At 38.9% G+C, this 21,863-nt stretch overlaps 1 long non-coding RNA gene across 2 annotated transcripts; it reads right to left on the bottom strand.

Annotated features, from left to right (window-relative positions):
* Positions 1-1,322: 1,322 nt before the first annotated feature.
* Positions 1,323-2,364, bottom strand: LOC114321989 (uncharacterized). Of its 2 annotated transcripts, XR_014365626.1 has the most exons (4): positions 2,251-2,364; positions 1,884-1,981; positions 1,577-1,801; positions 1,323-1,470 (listed from the first exon to the last, which is right to left on the bottom strand). It is a non-coding gene; the product is annotated as an uncharacterized LOC114321989 (long non-coding RNA). The 2 variants fall into 2 exon arrangements; XR_014365625.1 differs by lacking the exon at positions 2,251-2,364 and having other exon boundaries at positions 1,884-2,170.
* Between the last annotated feature and the right edge of the window lie 19,499 nt (positions 2,365-21,863).

Here is a 21,863-nt window from a genome sequence, read left to right as displayed (position 1 = left end):
AACTACACCAAATACATTGAACTAATCTCAATTCAAGTCCAAGACATAAAAATACATTGAACTAATCTACTTTAACCATTTAAAGTTGAGTTTGGATCTTGGAATTATGAACAGGAAAGCAAAAAAATGGGAAAAAAAAAATCTTGCATTTGTGGAGTGAATAGAAAAAGAAAGGAAAAATGGGAAGAAATTGAAAATATATATATATATATATATAATTTCAGTTTCATTTTCCTTTCCCATGACAATGCAAGATCCAAACATAGCTTCAGGAATCCTCGTTTGGTATCATGCTATTTCAGTAATTTTTAATTTTTTAATTAAAATATGAAGTAAAAAATTATGTTTAGGATGACTTTTTTTAAATTTTTTATGAAAAAATGTGAGAAAATTTGACTTTTTTATATAATTTGTCAAGTTTTTTAACTTTTTTTTAAAAAGTTTTGGGCTAAAAAGTGATGCTCATTCATTGTAATATTGCTATCCATTTTATTATAAAAATACATGTAGGAAGGGTAAAGAACCAAAATGTCAAATGCTAAAATATTGAAGAACTCAAAACCCAAGATAAAGAACAAACTTCAAATCTTAAAAATAAACAATAATAGTATATCAAACAAGACTCAAAAGCACTGTCATCTCTTCCCTTTCTATCATTTCTAGGCAACCAAACAACAACAGAGCAAATTGGGATATACTGTTACGTTTACCATTGAGATTGAGAGTCTCGAATTGAACACCGATATTTGTAGATGTTTCAGACAGTAAGGGGAAACCATAACAGCATAACTTATTATGAAACTCCTACATCAAAGTCTGCCTTTAGTCATAGAAACAAATCTGAGTGGCAGATGCTGATTTTTTTAAACCATTCTTAATTTAAAACCACACTGATTCAAGCTGACTGTCAAACCCACATTAATCTGGTTTATTCAGTTCATTTAGAATGATGCTCAGGAACAGAACACACCAATTATTTATTTATTTATTTATTTATTGGGAAGGGACAAATAACTCAAGCACAATGTTCTTTCAATTCAATTCTCTACAAATCAAAGAAAAGGGTTTTACGAACCCACCAATAATTCATATATATATAATATACATGCACAACCAAAATCAAAATAACGCATAAAATATAATAGCAAACACAATGTGTTGCTAAAAAATAAGCCTCGTAGCTAAAATTTTGGCGCCTAATGTGAGCCTATTAAGCAAACACAATGCTTCAGACGAAACTTCCGTGAAACTTGTGGAGTGACTGGAATCAGTGTTTATAAGTAAAAAGGAAGCAGTTCAGGACTAAAGAGACTAACCTCAGCTCTACTTGTGGGGGTATTTCCATAATCCCTTGCCCTCAAACCATTTTGCTTGCTTCTTATAGAGCCATTTTGATGTGTTTCAGATTTGCCCCATGTGTGTGTGAGATCTGATCCAATGGAGTGGAGCATTCCACGAGTGGACATGTCCCTATTGACCCCTGATCATCAATGAGCATTCTTAGTTTCTGTTGTTGCAAAGTACAGAAACCACTAGATAATGAAGCATAAGCATGCTAGTATTCTGATCCACTTACCCATTTTCTGAAATTCAACATGGTTGGACTTGTTATGTGATTCATTAATATCCAAATCTTGTTCAATTTGATAGAGTTCCAAAAGATCAACACAAAAATATGTCAAGATGTGTGCAATTATGAATTTCTAGAAAATTGTAAACATCACCATGGCATCAATGTCCAAGACTTTCTTGACTTCCATTAGTTTTTTCTCAGTCAGATCAGAATGGATCACATGTTTGCCTGTGACATTTAACGCCAAAAAGTTTTAAAAAGCATTTAAATTTTTTTCAAAAAATAGAACTTAAAATTTGACTGAACATACCTAGCCTCCGGTTGCTTTTGGCATCAAGAAACCCATCATGCGTCGTTATCACCTTCATCAACCATGTCATCCATTATCATCACAATTCTGCTGCTTATCTGTCAAAAGAACTAATGTCATTCATATTTCAAACTTCAGAGAATGCTGGAAACACCTAATATGTAAACAAGCTGAAACAGCCGAGCACAAAGACATGTAATTACCTATTGGCGCGACTATGTATTGGTTATCTAGTGAATGGCTAACCTAAAGTGGGTTACAAATTGACAAGTAGTTAACTAAACACTTGTTCTATATGGTAAATCAAGCTTTCAGCAGTTAGTGAAGCTCATGGAGAACAAACAGGAACGAAATGTTAATACAGTACCTCACTGACATATTCAGAATGCTCATCCCTTTGTACAAAATCAGCTCCCAAGCTCACATCATCGTCTTGAATGTCATCATTTTCATCTTCACAAGGATCAAGCATACTCTTAACCTGCATAATTTCCAATTACAAAACTCAAAATTTGAACAAGGGATCCAAGTGTCTCACTGTTCCTGCAATCTTGTATCTTTACCTTGAGAGCTAATACAAAATGTTTATTGTTGACATTCCCAACCTCTGCGGTCACTTGTGCCCTTACATTGGTCTTGGAAGGTGAATGCATTCTACAAGCCCACAAGGCCCATGGTAAATCATGGTAATTTTAAATCCTATTACTCAGGGTTGAACAAGTGCTTATTTAAGTTTGCCCATTATAAAACTATTTTTTGAAGTTTTAATCTCAACAAAAATCAAACATGCTATTTTGATAAGTTGGAAGGGTAATTCCAGAGGGATAATATGCGTATACATCACTTTCATGTATCCATAGAACAGCTGAAATTTGGAAACTGGCAGCTTCCTGTTCATCTACGAAAGCTATCATGATAAACTTCATATATTGAAACCAGATCTTTGAAAAAATATCAAATAGCCACCTCGGTTTAAAGCAGCCAATGATTACTATAATAGATCTGAGTATTTTATATTTTTTTTATAGAATTAATAATTAGAATATTTATCAAAATTGCCAACATTTTGAAATACTTATGGTCAACTACAAAAAGTAGGGACAAAACAATGGAGAATCATGATAAATTTACTTCCACCTCAGATATTGGTAATTATAAGATACTCACATCGACGTCTTTTTGAAACTGCGGTGTATTTATTCATATGCAATCTCCATATGAGAAGTGACACAACAGCAGATAATACAACTGCACCTGCAACTGTTCCTACTACAATGCCAGCTAGTGCCCCCTTGCTAATTCCAGATTTTGAAGTGGAAGAGGGGATCAGTGCAATAAAAATAAAAGTAATAAGCACAAACCAATTCAATCCATCCTTGAATGCATACAAAAATTGGAAAGCATGACTATGCACTTCGTTGTTTAAAATGGCATAGGTCACTATTTGTGGCCGACTTTAAGATCAATGTAAACCCCCCCCCCCAGATAGATCATCCAACACCATGATCCAAGCATCATCCACTACAGTTCCAGCTAATAGGAGCATTAGCTAGGTTTTTTTTTTTTTTTATAGTGTGCAAACCATTCGTACTGCCACACCAGGGGTAAACATCACTAGTATACACATGGAGGGTAAACTAGCTACCCATATTTTCAACTAGAGCCCAAAAAAAACGTGACAGCCTTCTCACAATGAAAGATATACAAAGACCATAACTAATAAGATCACTATATCTATTTCATCATATTCCTGAACAAAACATGTCAGATAAGGCCTCCTTGAGCCTGTTGGTTTTGAGCATGACTCTTTAAACCTCAGGTCAAAGGTGCGAGGAGCTGCTGACAGATTGCTAAAAAACAAGAAACAAAAACATTTGTCAGATAAGGTTTAGAAGACAAACCATCTACATAAGGGAACCACAGAGGGAAATCAAGAAGTTCATAAGGTCCAAAAATTTCACTATCAGGAATATGCCATCCTGTGAACATGCCCCGGATTCGTTGAACCTCGGTCGTATTGAAGATGTGAGAAGAGGTGTTGTCAACATATACAGGAAAAATCTTCAAGTCCATTCTCAGTCGAGGGCCTTCTTCCCATAAAACAGAAACAATCTCAAGCTGAAAAATGTTCAATTTAAGACCTGTTGTGAGGTACATCTCAAATGGAACCCAGTACGGCTCAAAATATCTGAATCCAGGACTTTTCAACCGATATCCAACGATCAGAGGCGCAACACAGAAGCATGGTGAGTTTGGGGCATATTCATAAGGGCATGATTGCACCAGACAATTATCATTAGAGTTTGTTACGCTTGGGGTATGACTGACAGTTTCATTTTCATTCTGAGGTCCACAGAACAGGACCAGGTTGGTATTCAAGCATATTGGATTTCCTTGAAGCCTACAAAATTTTCAAATGAATAACAGAAGAGGAATTTGATAACTCTTTGAACCTGCTAAATATGTCTTTATCTTACTTGAATGAATCTAAAAGGTAAAATTTTAGATTTTTACCAAGGAAACACATGCATATAAAGATATTTCATTGTGGATGAAGATGGAAAACAAACCTAACAGTGACATTTGCAGGGAGGCTAGCATTGCCAGAAATATTTGAAAGCATATATTGTTCTGCAAAATTTCGTATTAGCTAATATGTTTGAATTCATCTAAACCCAACAAAATTTCTGGGGTCAATTACAAATGCAAAAGCCTATGGTGTTAATACTTGTAATTTCGTATTTCCATCAAGGTTGAACTTTCTGTGAGTTGCTACAATGAAAGAAATAGTCAAAATCAACTGACATCCAAACCAGTAACTCAAATCATCGTTTGTAATATCTGTCATTTCTCTTCACATTGAAAAATTTTCAACCAAAATGGAAAAAACCCAAAAGCTGATTCCAAAAGTAATTCAATGGGCAAATTAAAATGGTAGTCTATGTACTTTGTTACTTCCTATGTCATTTTACTCCCTATAATTTCAATTGACTCGATTTTAACCATGAATTTATCATTGTCTCAATTTGGTTCAATTGAGTTTTTTTTTTATATAATTTTTTTATATGAAAAATAAACAAATAAGTGGCATGTGGGAAAAATTATAATCTTGAGTTAAAAATACTAACGAGATAATCAATTGGACTAATAAATTCATTCAATTGAACACAATGATGTAAACGGTGCAAAGGGGGGGTGGAAATAGGTTAGAAATTGATAGTGTACCTTAGAAGTTGGATCGGTGGCTAACACAGACTGAGGAAAAACAGAAAGCACTCGATTTGTTCCCATCGGCAACTTCGTTTTTCGTAAATTCAGACATTTTCCCCAGAATTTGAAAGGGATATGAGACTTTCGAATCTGTGAATTTGCCTGAACTTGAAACAAATTGTAACCAGAAATACAAGAGGAATTGATCTTACTTTGATGCTCTAGCACCACAAGAGCAAGCAAATTATGGTGAATCAAGTTATGGCCTATCGAATTGCTCATATTCTTCAGATTACGTTTAGAAACATAAAAGGCACAATTTATTTGAATATATTGTGTTTTGTATCATGGAGACCTCAGTCGCTCACCGCCGCTGCAGGCCGCTGCTGCTCGTAGTCGCCGCCGATCAAAGGATGTAGGGCTAGGGTTTGGAGACAGGAGTGAGTGAGAGATAGGTTTGGGAATCTAAAAAAAAAATGAATTGTATTGTGTGTTGTGTGTGTGGGTTGCTCTACTACGGAATAAAAAAAAATAAAAAAGGTCAAGGCCAGTTTGAATTTTTATGAATCAGAAAAGTGGAAATTGTTTTATATAAAATTAAAATTAAAAAAAAATACATACAATCACACTTATTTAAAAAATGTGATTAAAAAAGAAGATATAATCATACTTATTTAAAAAGTGAGATTAAAAATACATATTATCACACTCACCCAAATTAAGTGTGATTAAAATATCAATCTAATTTTTTTTTATCACACTTCCACTAAAAGTGAGATATTTTCAATTGTCAAAGTGTGATCTTTAACTATTTTTGTAATAGTGAAGAGTGAAATCGTGGAGATGCATGAGGGGAGATTTGATGAGGGAAAAAAAAAGGAGAGAATTTTAAGAGGAAATTTGCCATTGCCCGATAATCAGATCACAACCAAAATAATAATAATAATAATAATAATAATTTCAAAACAATTTTTAGATTTATTTTTTTGAAAAAATTAAAAATAATTTGAGAGAAATAAAAATCAAAATTATATTTTTAAAATTTTAAAAAGTATTTATGACGTAAAAGATAAAAATATACAAAAATAATAAGTATTTTTTATTTCACCCATTTTTTTTTTAGTTTTTTAGGGAAAAAAAAAAATTGAAACTAGTTTCTGAAAATAAAACCAAACATATTGAAATTGATAATCTAAGCATAGTCTTTGAACAAGTTTAAATTATCTCAAATTAGTCATCTCAACTTAAGAGTGTGTTTGGGCTTAATGGGTTCATTTTGTGATCTAATTCAATAATCATTTTAATTTCACAATTCAGTAACTAGAATATTTAAAACTCTTTGGAAAATTGTAATAAAAAATACAAATCACTATATCACATCATTCCACTAGTAAAACTTTTACCGACGAATAGTGTTATCGTCGCTAAATGGTTAACTCTTTGCCCACGCTAACTTGTCATCGCCAAAAGTATGCACACTAATAGCAACGCTTATTGTGTTGCTAAAACATAAACCTCGTAGCTAAAAGTTCTGAAATTTTGGCGCAAACCAAAAATTTTGGCGCTAAAAGAATGTTATGTTTTTTTAGCGACGGTAGCAAATTGCGTCGGCAAAGGTATACTTTTACCAACGAAATTGATCACTGTGTCGCCAAAAATAAAATTTTAGCAATGAAAAATTGACGTCGTCGCCAAAAGTAGTTGCCAAAAGTGCAATTTCTTGTAGTGGGTAAAGGGGCCAAGCTTCTCTTAGAAGCTTGGAGCAAAAGGGCTAAGCTTCTTAGAGAAGCTAGGCAAAAGGGTCAAGCTTCTCTTAGAAGCTTGGAGCAAAAGGGCTAAGCTTCTTGGAGAAGCTAGGCAAAGGGGTCAAGCTTCTTGGAGAAGCTAAACAAGGGTTCAAGCTTCTCTTAGAAGCTTGGAGCAAAGGGTTCAAGCTTCTTGGAGTAGCTAGAACAAAGGTTCAAGAGGTTCAAGCTTCCTCAAGAAGCTAAAACCAAGGGTTCAAAAGGTTCAAGCTTCCTCAAGAAGCTAAAACAAGGGTTCAAAAGGTTCAAGCTTCCTCAAGAAGCTAAAACAGGGTTCAAAAGGTTCAAACCCCCCCAAAGAAAAGGTCTCAGCCAGAAAAGGTGGCCGATTGATCGAAACAAAAGGTCGGTCGACCAAAAATAGTGCCAGTCGGCCATCATTAATGGCCGATGGCAATAAAACAGGGCCGGTGGTCTCAAGCCATGGCCAGTGAGGTGTGGGGATAGCCAACAAGCTATTCCCTACCCCTCAAAAGCAAAACACAAGTGTTTGGTGCAAAACCAAACACAAAACAGTCGAATCGAGAGGTCTTGAGGCAAGGCGCGTGGCCGAGACCTCCAAGAACTCAGGACGAACACAAACAGGGATGATCATCGAGTGTTCAAACGATGACGTTCAAGTCTCGAGGACGATCAAAAATGGGGTGTCTATAGTTGCCCCTCTTCGACAGAACTCGAAAGTCATAGCAATGACGGGAGTGAGTGTCAAAGCCCAGAGACGACCCATTTTTGACAAGGTCGAAGACTTAGACAAAGCATACAAGCTACAGACGAAGGTATGAGCCCGAGGGCAGGGGCAATATGCAAGACAATGCACAAAGCCAAGCATAGCTTATGATCATGCAAAGAAAGCTGTAACGAAGCATATACATACAATAAATGCAACAGTTTAAGCAATCCAACACAAATCCAACTACATTACAATGCAGCAAGGATGTAAGAAAATTATACAATCCTCGCTACATCTTATGCGGAGAACACTAAGAGCGACCGTTGGGGACACCCGAGGTCTCAAACAAGATTCCGACACGTTGCACGCGAAAGGAAAAAGAGTGGCATAAGCATTGGAACATGTTCCAAATGCTCTTAACCAAAGATGGAGAAACATAGGGACATATCCCAATGTTTCGGAATGGTGTGAGCATTGGAACATATTCCAAATACTCTTAACCAAAGAGGGAGAAACATAGGGACATATCCTGGTGTTTCGGAAAGGTATAAGCATTGGAACGTATTCCAAATGCTCGTAACCAAAGAAGGAGAAACATTGGGACATATTTCGCTGTTTCGGATTGAGTGAGAAACATAGGGACGTATCCCGGTGCTTTAGAAAGGTATAAGCATTGGAACGTATTCCAAATGCCCTTAACCAAAGAGGGAGAAACATAGGGACATATCCCGGTGTTTTGGAAAGGTATAAGCATTGGAACGTATTCCAAATGCTGTTAACCAAAGAGGGAGGAGCACAGGGACATATCCCGGTGTTTCGGAAAAGGAGAAGAAACATAGGGACGTATCCCAGTGCTTCGAAAATGGAGAAGAAATATAGGGGCGTATCCCGGTGCTTCGGAACAAGGAGAAGAAACATAGGGACGTATCCCGGTGTTTCGAGAAAGGAGAAGAAACATAGGGACGTATCCCGGTGCTTCAGAAATGGAGAAGAAACATAGGGACGTATCCCGGTGCTTCGGAATGAAGAAGAAACATAGGGACGTATCCTGGTGTTTCGGAATGAAGAAGAAACATAGGGACGTATCCCGGTGTTTCGGAATGAAGGAGAAACATAAGGACGTATCCCGGTGTTTCGGAAGGAAGGAGAAACATAGGGATGTATCCCGGCGTTTCGGAAAAGAGAAGAAACATAGGGACGTATCTCGGCGTTTCAGAAAAGAGAAGAAATATAGGGACATATCCCGGTGTTTCGGAAGGAAAGAGAAACATAGGGACGTATCCCGGCGTTTCGAAAGGAAGGAGAAACATAGGGACGTATCCCGGTGTTTCAGAAAGAGAGAGAAACATAGGGACGTATCCCGGTGTTTCAGAAAGTGAGAGAAAAATAGGGACGTATCCCGATGTTTCGGAGAGAGAGAAACGTAGGGACGTATCCCGGTGTTTTGAAAAGGTATAAGCATTGGAATGTATTTCAAATGCTCTTAACCAAAGGGGAGAAGCATAGGGACGTATCCCGGTGTTTAGGGACGTATCCCGGTGTTTAGGAATAAAGGCGAAACATAGGGATGTATCCTGGTGTTTCAGAATAAGAAGGCGAAACATAGGGACGTATCCCGGTGTTTTAGAATAAGAAGGAGAAACATAGGGACGTATCCCGGTGTTTCGGAAAGATATAAGCATTGGAACGTGTTCTAAATGCTCTAAACCAAAGGAGGTCTAACCCATCGCACGCGCGAGAAGAAAGAACAACAATGCAAGTGAAAATGTGCATAACAACGCAACTGGAATGTGCATGACAATGCAAGTAAAGAGGTGCACAAAAGAAGTGCGATAAAATGCATTTTCTATGCAAGTATGGGGGCATTTTTTTTATGCAACATTGAAAGCATATTCCATGCATGAATCATAATGATGCGCGACACGCATGCAACAGAAGTGTAAATGAAAGTGCACATTCTATGCATAGAGGGGCATCAAATATGTACTCTATTGCCTTCGATTTACCTCTCGGAGGACTTGGCAACACGCTCAGCTCAAAAGGGGACACCCTGTCTATATTGGCGAGAGATAACATCTGCAGTTGCTTAAATTGCTATTCTGACTTGAAGCATGCTTAAGCTTGTAGTAGGGGCACACTCATTCTTCGGAGCACTGACAAGGTCTGAAGAGGTACATCCGGGGTACAATCTCGAAATTTGCCAAAGTTGAAACACACTAAGATGCTCCAAATTTTCCCTTTTTTTTTTCTTTTGCTTTGCAGTCTGGAACCCACATAGCTTCAGATAGGTCCTTGTTTTACTGTTCACACTTATCAGGGGTGGACCCTGTAGTTTTATGAAAGAACAAATACTGTTTTGCACAAATGCGAAGAATGGCACAGCACTCTGAGCACAAGATGATTTTTTTTTTTGAAATTGAGAAATGAGTTCTCGACCGGGTATTGAGCCTACAACTGAATACAGTGAAAAAGTCTCAATAATGGAAAACAAAAAAGTAAACAACCTAAACACATCGAGACACACTCGGAACGACTCAAAGCAAGAATCGAGACAAACAAAACAAAAGACATGACACACAGACGTGTTACAAAGACGAGAGACCTCTCAGTGCACGAGGAGCTAGTTTCTCCGGGTATTGTTTCCCACCCTTTCTCATTTGTGATTCTCACATCACTCGGCCCTCAAGCTCTGTTTTTCTGGAAAAGCCCTTTTCCTCACTTTTTCTCTCAGCGCACATCTCTCTATTCTTCAATCTCTCATTTTTTTATCCCTCCCCTGAGTGGTTGATGGATAAATAGAAAGTTGTGGGCTCTTGCCCCTAGCATTCCGCTAGATTTTTCTTCTTGTTCACAACAGTGAGTTTCTCCCACAGAGGGGCTGTGCTACAACTAGGTGTGTAGCAAATCTATAGTTGACATCGGTGGACGACGCTCTGCTGGGGAGTTTGGACATGATCAGATCTGCCCAGATAAGGGAATGGAAATATCTTGATCCATTCCAGTTCGTGCTTCGCACTTGGTTTGATACCTCGTTGTTTGGAGGATGAGAGAGCTTTCAGCATTTTGCTGTTAGTTTCTGTTGTGCCCTTTTCTGGCAGATACGGTGCCCTTTCTGGAAAATGCATTGACAACGGGGAAAAGACAGGAAGCCTAACTCAACTGTGCCCCTAGTTCATTATTTTGACCATTTTTGTTTTTGCTTTCTACTAAAACAATTTTGACCAACATGAGAGTTAGATTAACATGCTTGTTCGATTTTCTGATTTGAAATCATGCAAGTCAGGTTATGAGCACTGAAAATTTTCCTTTTTTGGGTCCAAGAAATGGTCCAGTTTTTGAAATAATTTTCGAGAAATTAGTCAACCTCAGTAAAAATTTTCAAAAACTATTTTTGCAAATGGCCACTACTCAACGAGCACAGAACTTACTCTTGAGATGCACAACCTCAGATCTGAAGGAAAATTGCCCCTTGTCTTAACGACACTGTATGGCCACGGAAAGTTGCCCCTTGTTTGAATGGCACCGCAGCGCTTTGTATGGCAACAAAAAGTTGCCCCTTGTCTACATTAAGTGACGATCACAACTGAACTCTCGGATATAAAGAAGGCAAAGATGATCAAAACCATTACATGGACACAATCGAATTGGAAGTATTTGTGGCTGGACTTCAGAACGAAGTTGCCTACGTGTCCCAAACATGGGAATCAAGCCTTACATAGTTCGGGTTAAGTTACACTCGTGTATTAACCCTTACATTTTACGCTCTAACTTTTGCCAAGGCTGCCCTTCTGGGTTTTCAACCTTGCGAGCTTTGTTTTTCTTTTCATTTCTCTTTATCTTTTTTTTTGTTTCTTTTTTTTTCATTTCTTTTTTGTTCTTTTCATTTTTCTTCTTTTTTTTTTTTGTTCTTTTCTTTTCTTTTTTTTTTTGTTGTTCTTTTTCTTCTTTTTCTTTCTCTAACTTTTGCCTGGGTCACCCTTCTGGGTTTTTGGCCCAGCGAGCCTCTCAAGGGTAAAAGTGTAGCTTTGTCCATGTCAAATGGTTTTAGGATCCTGAAGTCATCTGAATCCAGGAGAATGGCTGCTGTTCGCTGACAATGTAGGAGTCCATCCAACGGGGGGCTGATTTTGCCCCTAGTGTTGCGGATAGGAACTCAGTTGTTTTTCAGCAGAAACTGTCTTCTTTTCTCCCTTTTGGGATTTCGCATTCTTGCCGACCTTCTTTGATTTGTGGAATGATCGATCTTCGGCTCTTCGAGCACATTTGAAATTCTTTGCCCCTAGTTCTAGGGGTGCTTCTGATCTAGCTTTGCAAGCTTCTTTTGATGACATCCGATCTTCTTGATCTGACTTTCTTGCCTCTTGTTCGAAGGCTGCTTTGAATCTGGCCACATAGGCCTCACGTTGTAGTTGACCATTAAACATTCTGAATTTAAGTCCAAGGTTTGACAATGAGGGGTTGAGTCTTAAGGCTGAGAGCGATCCTAGGCTGCACAATCTCAAGAGCGATTCCACACAGGTCTTCGCAAGATCGCGCAAAACATTTTTTTTGAAATCTTTTAAGAAAGCGACAAATCGCTCACGCTGAAGACAGTGTGGAGCCAATCTGGATCAAGCCAGGATCCTTCTCAGTACTCACATTAACAAGCATGATCTCAATCATTAAGGGCTTAGCACGCCTCTCTTTCTCTCAATTTGATCAAAGTTTTGCAAATCTTGAGGAATTCCTTCCTCTTCATTTTCATCACAATGTTCAAAAAGTTTTGAAAAATTTAGGTCAATGCAATGATTTTCAAAGCACAGAAAAGCAGGTGAAAAGCACTGTCGTTTCATTCAAACTTCTGGCACAACTGACGCAAGACAGAAGCAAACACAAGAGTGTGAGAATTACTGTTTTTTCATTCAGATCTGTTGGCATAACTGGCTCCAAGGCAAAAACAGAATCAAAAGAAAGCAAAAAGACAAACACAAAACAAGATAGTGATGTCCGAGGTAACACCCCCGGAATCACCCGACCTTCGTATAACAGGACTGACTCGATACAACAATACAGACCCTAACTGACTCAATATGAAAAGACTGACTCAAAAGAAAGAGACAGACTCAAAACAAAACAACAGAACTGACTCAATACCCAAGCCAGAATGTACAAAAACCAGCATTCACAAATGCTCAAAACAGTGCGTGCCATACACCACATCTGAAATAAACTGAACGCCGCCCGCAGGTGGTTCATCCCCTGATCACATAGTCACATTATCCCCCACAAGTTCAATGATCAAGTGCCAATAGACTTTGCAGAGCTTGGTGCGACGATGACCTCATTGTCAATCAGATTTTGTATCTCATGACGAAGACGGACGCAACTGTCAGTGTCATGACCGGTTTGTTGATGGAAGGCACAGTACTTAGCCGGGTCATGCTTTGTAGGGAGAGGGTTGGGTAGAGGCCGTTGTTCTAACGGTTTCAGATGTCCTTTCCTGAGTAGGACCCCCAAGGCTTAGACAAAGGCATATAGAGTGGGGTGAAAACCCTCTTGCCTCGTGGTAGATAGTCCGAAGTTTGGGGGTTTAGATTGGATGCACCAACAAAGGGAGTGGATGTTCTTGGTGTGGTGGTGGCGACCATGCCCACTTTGGAAGATCTTGCAGCTACATCACCGCTGGTGGTTGCATTCGAACTGCGATTGAATGCCCTCTTAGGCTGCTCCCTGTCATTGTCAATCAAACCCTGCTTCAAGGCATCCTCAATCTGTACCCCCATCTTATGTAGATCTGAAAAGGTAGGGAAGGGGAGAACGATCATCTTCTACATAAGCTTGGGTTGGAGGTTGCGCACAACCATCCGTATTTAATCTTTGTCAGTCGGCCTAATGGTCATCATTGAGGCCTTGGCCCTCCACCGAGTTACAAAATCGGAGAAACTCTCCTTTGGCTCCTGCCTAGTCGTCTCGAGATCACGGGTTGTAATCTCGATTTTGTAGGAGTATTGATTGACGAAATCCTCGGCCATCTCATCCCAATTCCTCTTAACATCGTCTTCTAGTTTTGCATACCAGATGGCTGCTACACCCGACAGGGTCCGGCCGAATAATGAAATCTTCTGTAGTCTGGTGAGGCCCATCGGCCGTAGTATGTCTGAGAACAACCGTAGACGTACCATGGGATCCTCGAATCTGTCAAAGCGTTCAATTTGTGGCATCTTGAACCTATCTAGCAGTGTCACAGCTGCGTCAGTGTACTCGTACTCAATGTCCGGGATGGACTTTACCCCCTGGGATTTCTTGAACAACTTTTCAAGCTTGCTCAACTTCAACACTGTATGGTCTACCTCGAACTCAAAGGGAGAGTTCGGTAGGTTGATTGGTGGTTTAGATAGCTGGGGTAAGATTGGGGGCGGAGCAGGCCCTATCGGGATGTCCGTACCTTCCTGGACATTTGGCGTCTCCCCGGGTATTGGATCTACTGGTGGGGGGGAGCTTGATGCGAAGTAGATGCTCCGTTTTGCTGTTGCGACCTGGTGATTAGCTCTACCTGCTGGGCTATGACTGCAGCCTGCTGTTTGGCAAATTTCGCTTGGCGGGCAGCATCTTGCTGCATGAGTTTCATACTTTCTTAGAGTTGACGCATCATTTCCTCCATCCCTGCCATGTTCTACTATTCTAGCTGAATGACTAGTATATCTATCCCTACAGTAGAAACTGAGGCCTCAGCATGACTGTTCACTGGTGGGGTGGATAAGGGCCACTGATCTGGTAACTGTTGAACTGGTGATCTGTGCCTGATTGGCCCTTTTACCCTGCCTCTAGCAAAGGAACACTGATTGCCCTTGAACTGAATCTCTGACCTGACAAAGTCTATTAGCACAAGTCCGATGAACTCGGGAGATGTTGGAGCCTTCTGAAGCTATGGTTCCGAGACTACCTTGCAAAAGAGAAAACAAGCAGCATCTCAGCCCGATTTCACCAGAACAGATATGAGCATTGCTGAATGACTGTGCTCTCTACTAAATTCTGCCCAAAATTTTGCCTGTAAACTGATACCCTCAGGTAAAACTGATTCCCTCAAAATACTGATGCCGTCAGGCCTGATACCCAGACTTGCAAACTGATACATACAACCTGTAGAGACATACTCTGACAGCACATACCAAGCAAATAAGAGCCAAAACATCCCTATGTTGGGGTAGGGTTTCCCTGTCCTATTTTGTCAGGAGCTAGGGTTTCACTACGCACACAGCGGTTTCAAACAACCTACAATCGAGTAAGCAACCTGTCCTAGTTTGGAATGGTCACTACGGTTTCCGATATGCACTAGGTCGAATGGTCAAAAAGGGTGCCTCGGTAAAAACCGGGATTTATGTTCCCATCGTGGCAGAGCCCGTAACCGGTCAGCCTTGTGGCATGCTTCTCAAAGCGAGCCTCCGGTAAACCGTTCAGGAATAGCAGATGGCAAACACGATGTCCTAGGCGCACCAATGCAAATGCAATGTAAAGAAACACATAAGTGTAAACAAAACAAGATATCATGAGTTCGAGTCAAGTTCTCTAACTCTCAAGCAGAGTCGCCAGAAACTGTAGACGTCTCCGAACGTCCCGGGGGGGATCCCCGTTTTGTTCATTTGGGCTCACTACAGTTCAGGACTCAAAGTCACAGTTCTTAATCTGATCTCGCAAAGTGCAATGCAAGACTGATAAATCACCAAAGAGTCCAAATCTGGCAAATCGTTTTGAAAACAAATTTTTAGAAAGAAATGTCAAACATGGACTGCTTTGCTAGATACAGAGTCGCCACCTAAATATTTTATTGTTGGGGGATTTAGGAAACCCTGACTCATGCCTAAGGTCACATGTCCGTCATCACCAAAGTTGCCTCAGCTCGGGAACTTGGGTACGATTGGGCAAGGTCAGCTGAGCACCCCCGCTCGCCCGATCAAAGATCGGCCTCTACTAACCATGATATCTAGTTTTAAAAACATTATGCGTTCTTATTCCGGTTATTAGCCTAGATTTACTATGTGATGCGCACAGCATACAAGTATAGACTGGATCGCCTGAATTGGAACAAAACATTTCATGTTTGTTTTGAAAATGGTTTGCCACTCGCAAGTAAGCTAAAATGCAGGTTTTACCACCCTCGAGTGGGCTTAGAAAAGATGGTTTCGCCACTATCTAGTGGGCTTAAAACTCATAGTTAATGCATTGTTCCAATTTAGATAATCCAACCTTCACCCACAGGCACTCAGGCAGATATATCACATAAGCACATAGCCTCATGGTAAACATGCTATCATGGCAGTCACTCACACACATGCAAGGATGCTAAAGCACAAACACTTACCAAGTACTCCGAGCGAAAACAGAAACTAGTTAGTAATCGATGCATGATCCTAGTTCATGTTAAGATGGCTAATGCAACACATGCAAAATGCGACTAGAAATAGGCTCGGCTATCCTAAGAATGGCATATGAGATACTACAACTAACACGTATTCAACTTGGAATTGAAAGACAATGCAGTTAGTATGATGCGTCGAACCCGGTGCATGCAATACAGATGAATGATGCAAACATGCGAGCATAAGTATGCTAATTGAAACATGCCGTAATATAACCATCATAAGCTGGTAAATAAAAGGGAGAAAGACGTGGGGTTGGAAGACATGCATCACACACACGCATGCTTATTACAAATTCGCCCTCGCTCGGAGGAACCAAAAGAATAATACAATTTAATTAACCTACAAGCTAATTAAATAATTTACAGACCACCTAATTAATTAACAAATCAATTAAGCTAAGGAAAGCAGTAAAAGGCCTCGGAAAGAGGGATGCACGCATGCTCGGATTGACTTCGCCCGGAAATCCAATGCCATGCACAAGTTGCCTCTGTTTACCCTGTTCTGCTCCTCTGAGGACTGCACAAGTCCCAAGGTACACCTTATGAACACTGGGGAATGCCACCGGCCATGAGGAATGGTCACCGGCCAAAGAGAAGTGGTCATCGACCATCTATGGAGCTATCGGCCATCCATCATTGGTCGATCGACACTTGATGTAGTCGACCGGCCAAAGCTTCTTGCAGAACCTGTTTTGACAACAGCAGAGGGCAAAACAAGGCATTGCAATGCATTTCAAGCAAATGTGTGCACCAACACACCCCTTATCATGTTTATGACTCAAAGGGGGATGGTACTCGATTCTCGGACCACCAATCACGCATTTCAATGCATGATGGCCCAAGAAACCAAGTTGTGCATTTTGATTTCAAATGACATGCAAACCAAATAAACGCATAAAGCCCAACCTCTATCATACTCAATTCAAGAGGCAAAGCATGCATTCTCTATGCAATGCAACCTAAGCAAGGAGACTAAGTATGCAACATGAACATGAGGGCAACTATGCAAGTTAGCAAACATGCAAAGTGTAATCTTAACCATGCAAGCATGCAAGATGCAACATGGACAACATGTTAAGTATAATTCATGGCAAATGCATTACAACCTAAGCATGCAAAGGTGCAATGTATCAAACATGCAAAATGCAATGTAACAAACATGGAACAAGGCCAAATATGCAACAACACGTAAGGCAAGCATGCAACAACATGATAGAATGGTCTTAAACTAATTTGGGCAGCTCTCAACAAGGCCCAAAACAGTGGCCAAATGCTAAGGAAATGGGGGCCAAGTACACATACAATCATGCATGCAAATGGACCAACACTTAAGCATAAAGGAGGGACTCTTAAGCACACTTAAAAGAGATGAACATGGACACATGGCATGCATACTAAGCTCTGAAATTATGTTAGAAAAGGTGCCAAACCAACTAAACAAATCAAGCAAAACATGCACATGACTTTACACACTCAAGGCCTACAAGCTCGAATGCAAAGAGACTATACAAAACATGCTAAGCATAGCCAAAGAAACTGAAAGTGGAGCTAAAGCATACTAAAACATGCATAAAAGCTTCACAAAGCTTGGCCAAAATCATGCTAGAACAAGGGTCAAAGCCTAAAGCATGTTAAGGTAAATTCATGGCATTACAAGACAAGTATGCAAGGCATGCATGGTGTGTCTAAACCAAGTAAAAATAGTGCTATATCATGGAAAAATAAGCACAAATAACACTTAAGACATGGCCAACATGAACTTAAAAATGGTGCTCACGCGTGAGGCTAAAATGGCACTTTTGAAGGCAACAAGGAGAGGGGATGGCCCTCTCCTTCTTAGGACCTTAAACCACCATCCTCACCACTGAAATCCCTCAAGATTTCAGTGGTGAGGAGGCCCAAACAAGGTGATCCCGTAGCTCACCAAAAATAGCACAAAATGGGGCCAAACAAGGCCTAAGAGGGGGTAAACAACCCCAAACACAAAAGTAATCTTAAACAAACTTCAAAAGGAGCTCAAAATAAGATTTTTTTCAGTTTATGACAAATCCCAAATATGCTTTCAAGATAGGCTAAAAGTGTGTGCAAAAACGGGAAATAAAGAGAGAAAGAGGTTACCCTTGAAGCCCACTTCCAAGAACACCAAACCAACAGCCTCTTTGGATCAAAACCAGCTCAAAAACCCCTCAAACAATAGCTTAGCACCTCAATAACCAAAGAGTAGAGATAGAGATATAGAGAGGGAGTGATATATATTCTATATATCAGATTTTTCAACCTTTGAAATGGGAGGAGAGGCCCTCCTTTTATAGAGAAACCAAGGGGGCAAAGCTTTTTAGAGAAGCTAAGGTAAAGGGGCCAAGCTTCTCTTAGAAGCTTGGAGCAAAAGGGCCAAGCTTCTTGGAGAAGCTAGGCAAAGGGGTCAAGCTTCTCTTAGAAGCTTGGAGCAAAAGGGCCAAGCTTCTTGGAAAAGCTAGGTAAAGGGGTCAAGCTTCTTGGAGAAGCTAGACAAGGGTTCAAGCTTCTCTTAGAAGCTTGGAGCAAAGGGTTCAAGCTTCTTGGAGAAGCTAAAACAAAAGTTCAATAGGTTCAAGCTTCCTCAAGAAGCTAAAACCGAGGGTTCAAAAGGTTCAAGCTTCCTCAAGAAGCTAAAATCGAGGGTTCAAAAGGTTCAAGCTTCCTCAAGAAGCTAAAACAAGGGTTCAAAAGGTTCAAACCCCCCCAAAGAAGAGGTCTCGGCCAGAAAAGGTGGCCGATTGACCGAAACAAAAGGCCGGTCGACCAAAAATAGTGCCGGTCGACCATCATTAATGGCCGATGGCAATAAACAGGGCCGGTGGCCTCAAGCCATGGCCGGTGAGGTGTGGGGATGGCCAACAAGCCATTCCCTGCCCCTCAAAAGCAAAACACAAGTGTTTGGTGCAAAACCAAACACAAAACAGTCGAGTCGAGAGGTCTTGAGGCAAGGCGCGTGGCCGAGACCTCCGAGAACTCAGGACGAACACAAACAGGGATGATCATCAAGTGTTCAAACGATGACGTCCAACTCTCGAGGACGGTCAAAAATGGGGTGTCTACATGTGACACCTACATAAACGTAACGTAACGTGTCACGTTACGTTTCGCAAACTTACTAGGTTTTTGATTTTTTAAATTGAATGTGAAAATGTTACTTGTTCATATATTTTGAAATTCACATTCATATAGATATGATCTATGGTAACATTCATATATTTTAAGTTTGCGAAACGTAACGTGACACCTACATAAACGTAATGTAACGTAACCCCTATATAAACGTAACGTAACGTGTCACGTTACGTTTCGCAAACTTACTAGGTTTTTTATTTTTTAAATTGAATGTGAAAATGTTACTTGTTCGTGTATTTTGAAATTCACATTCATATAGATATGATCTATGGTAACATTCAATTTCCTATATATGGTTTTGCCATTATAGTGTATAATAGTATATTAATACCATTTATTTACAACTCATAGGATCTTGTGGAAATAGGACTTGAAACACTATAAGAAATTACACAAGACTTAACATAATATAAGTGTCCGAAATAGGACTTATAAATAAGTCTCCCTTTAAAAAATAAGTAAAAGATAAAACGTGAAAGGTCAAAATAAAATTTGAGTGAAAGATAAAAACATAGATAAATTAAACTAAAAATTGAGAGAAAGTTGGAGGATGAATTATTTATTTATTTTTTTTTTTTTTATGCCTTTAAAATCTGTTCACATGGCTATTATGTAGGAAGACTTTTTATTGGGTATATCTCCTTAGTGTAGTGTGGGATGAGAAATTATTCAATATTATTGGAGCAAGTCTAGGTAATACTCGAAATAAGTAGTTATTGGTAATCATGAAATCTACCGCTTTTGTATTAGAGTTTTAAAAGACAATATTAAGTATTAACTTATAATTTGAATAAAGTATTGTCCCAGAATATTGATAAATTTCTCGTATAGAACCCATTTCACTCAAGTTATATTTATATACATCTCCCCTTTGGAGTCTCAATGGTCATTTAGCCTCCGTTTGGGAAGTGGGTTGGCTTTTTGACTTTTTGGCTTTTTTAACCTGGGCTAAAAAGCTTGGTTTGGGAAGGGCTTTTTGGCTTTTTGGCTTTTTTGACTTTTTTTGTGAGAGAATAGTGTAATTATTATGGATTAGATGTGATGTTTTGTTTGTTGTGGCTAAAATAACCTATTTTGTCTTTTGTGGCCAAAATAGCCAGACAAGCCCCGTTTAGCTCTTGCCAAACGAAGCCTTAGGTTGTTAGCTGCTAGTATATTGTTTCTCAAAATCTGATTGGTGGAAATTGGTGATAATACTTAAGTCTTGTTTGGAAATATAATATTTTAATAATTTTTTAGATTTTTGACTAAAATAAGAGGTAAAAAAAAAATTAATATATTTGAAATAATTTTTTAGCTTTTCTGAAAATATATGCAAACAATAGAGAGAATAAGGAATCTTTAACTTTTTGATATATATTGTTAACTTTTTAATTTTTTTTTATGACCTTTTAACTTTTAAACTAAAATATTGAATTGTCAAACGAGACTCAATGTGCTTTGGGAGACTAAGGGACAACAATACACTTTGTATTGTTATTTGTGTAGTGCTGCAAATTGTCAATTCAATTTCGATCGGTTGATTTGGTGAATAGTGTTGTGTGTCTTTAAAACCGTAGTGCTCTTCTTAGTGCTGCTTTTGGCTGGTGTTTCGAAGTCTTCTCTGTTTTTGTTTCTGGCTGCTTCGAAGCACTGTTTAGGTGCATATTTGGCTGCTTCAGTGGAGACTAATTTGGGTCTATTATCTTGGGTTTTAAACAACTTATTTGAAAATAGTTTGTTTATCTATTTGATGAGGTTTCTTCTCTTAATTATTTATGATTATTTTAAATTCACTTAAGGATGATTTTGAGATTTTTTTGACTCATTTGTAATCATTTATAAATTCTTTATTGATAGTGAAATTGGATTACGGTCTCGTAGACGTACCTCATATTGAGAGAATCACGCAGGGCCGACCCTGCCCTAAGGCAGGTAAGGCTTGTGCCTTAGGCCCCAAATTTTGGCCGAAAAATAGGGCCCCCAAATTTAAAAAATTGTTAAAGGCCCAACTTTTTTTTTTTTTTTTTGGTTTTAAGATCAATTTAAAGGGCCCCAAATGTTTTATTGGGCCCATGTATAATTTAGCCCATATTTATTTATAAATGTGTTTGGCCCATATTTATTAAAATGAAAATATATAAATAAAAACAAAAAAAACAAAAATTGAAAATGTGTTTGGGCCCAACCCAAACCATACATACAAATACAATATACAATACATGTCCAGTGCACTGCTAGTGTAGTGAGTGCTTCTGTTTTCAATCTCTCTTTAACGAAACGAAGTGATGAAATGAAATGAAAGACTTTTATGTACACCAACTTGAAGGCAGGCAGACGCAGAGCATAGCATAGCACATTGTGAGCGACTCACTCTCCCTCTTTCACACACTCCTCCTCCGGCGATTCACTCTCTCTCACACACACTCTCTCTCATGTAAGTCCTCTCTCTCACTATCAGATTTTATTAAATAAAGTTGCCCTAATTTTTTTTTTTATATTCTTTCTCTATCAATTAGTGGAATAATAAATTTGCCCTAATTTTTTTATTACCTTTTTTATCCATTAGATTTTAATGGAATAAATAATTTAGCCCTAATTTTTTTACCTAGGTATTTATCTATTTTAATTGAATAATTTGTTTGCCCTAATTTTGTTTCATTAAATTTTTTTTTATAATTTATTTGCTATCAGATCAGTGGATTGTGATTTGTGGATTGAAGTGTTTGTGATTTGTGGATTGATTTGAAGTGTTTGTGATTATAGCC

Source organism: Camellia sinensis, chromosome 4 (genome assembly GCF_055761805.1).
Source record: "Camellia sinensis isolate YWXY chromosome 4, ASM5576180v1, whole genome shotgun sequence".
NCBI classification, from domain to species: Eukaryota; Viridiplantae; Streptophyta; class Magnoliopsida; order Ericales; family Theaceae; genus Camellia; species Camellia sinensis.
The sequence above is the reverse complement of the archived record's forward strand: the minus strand, read 5'-3'. Positions and strand labels throughout refer to the sequence as shown.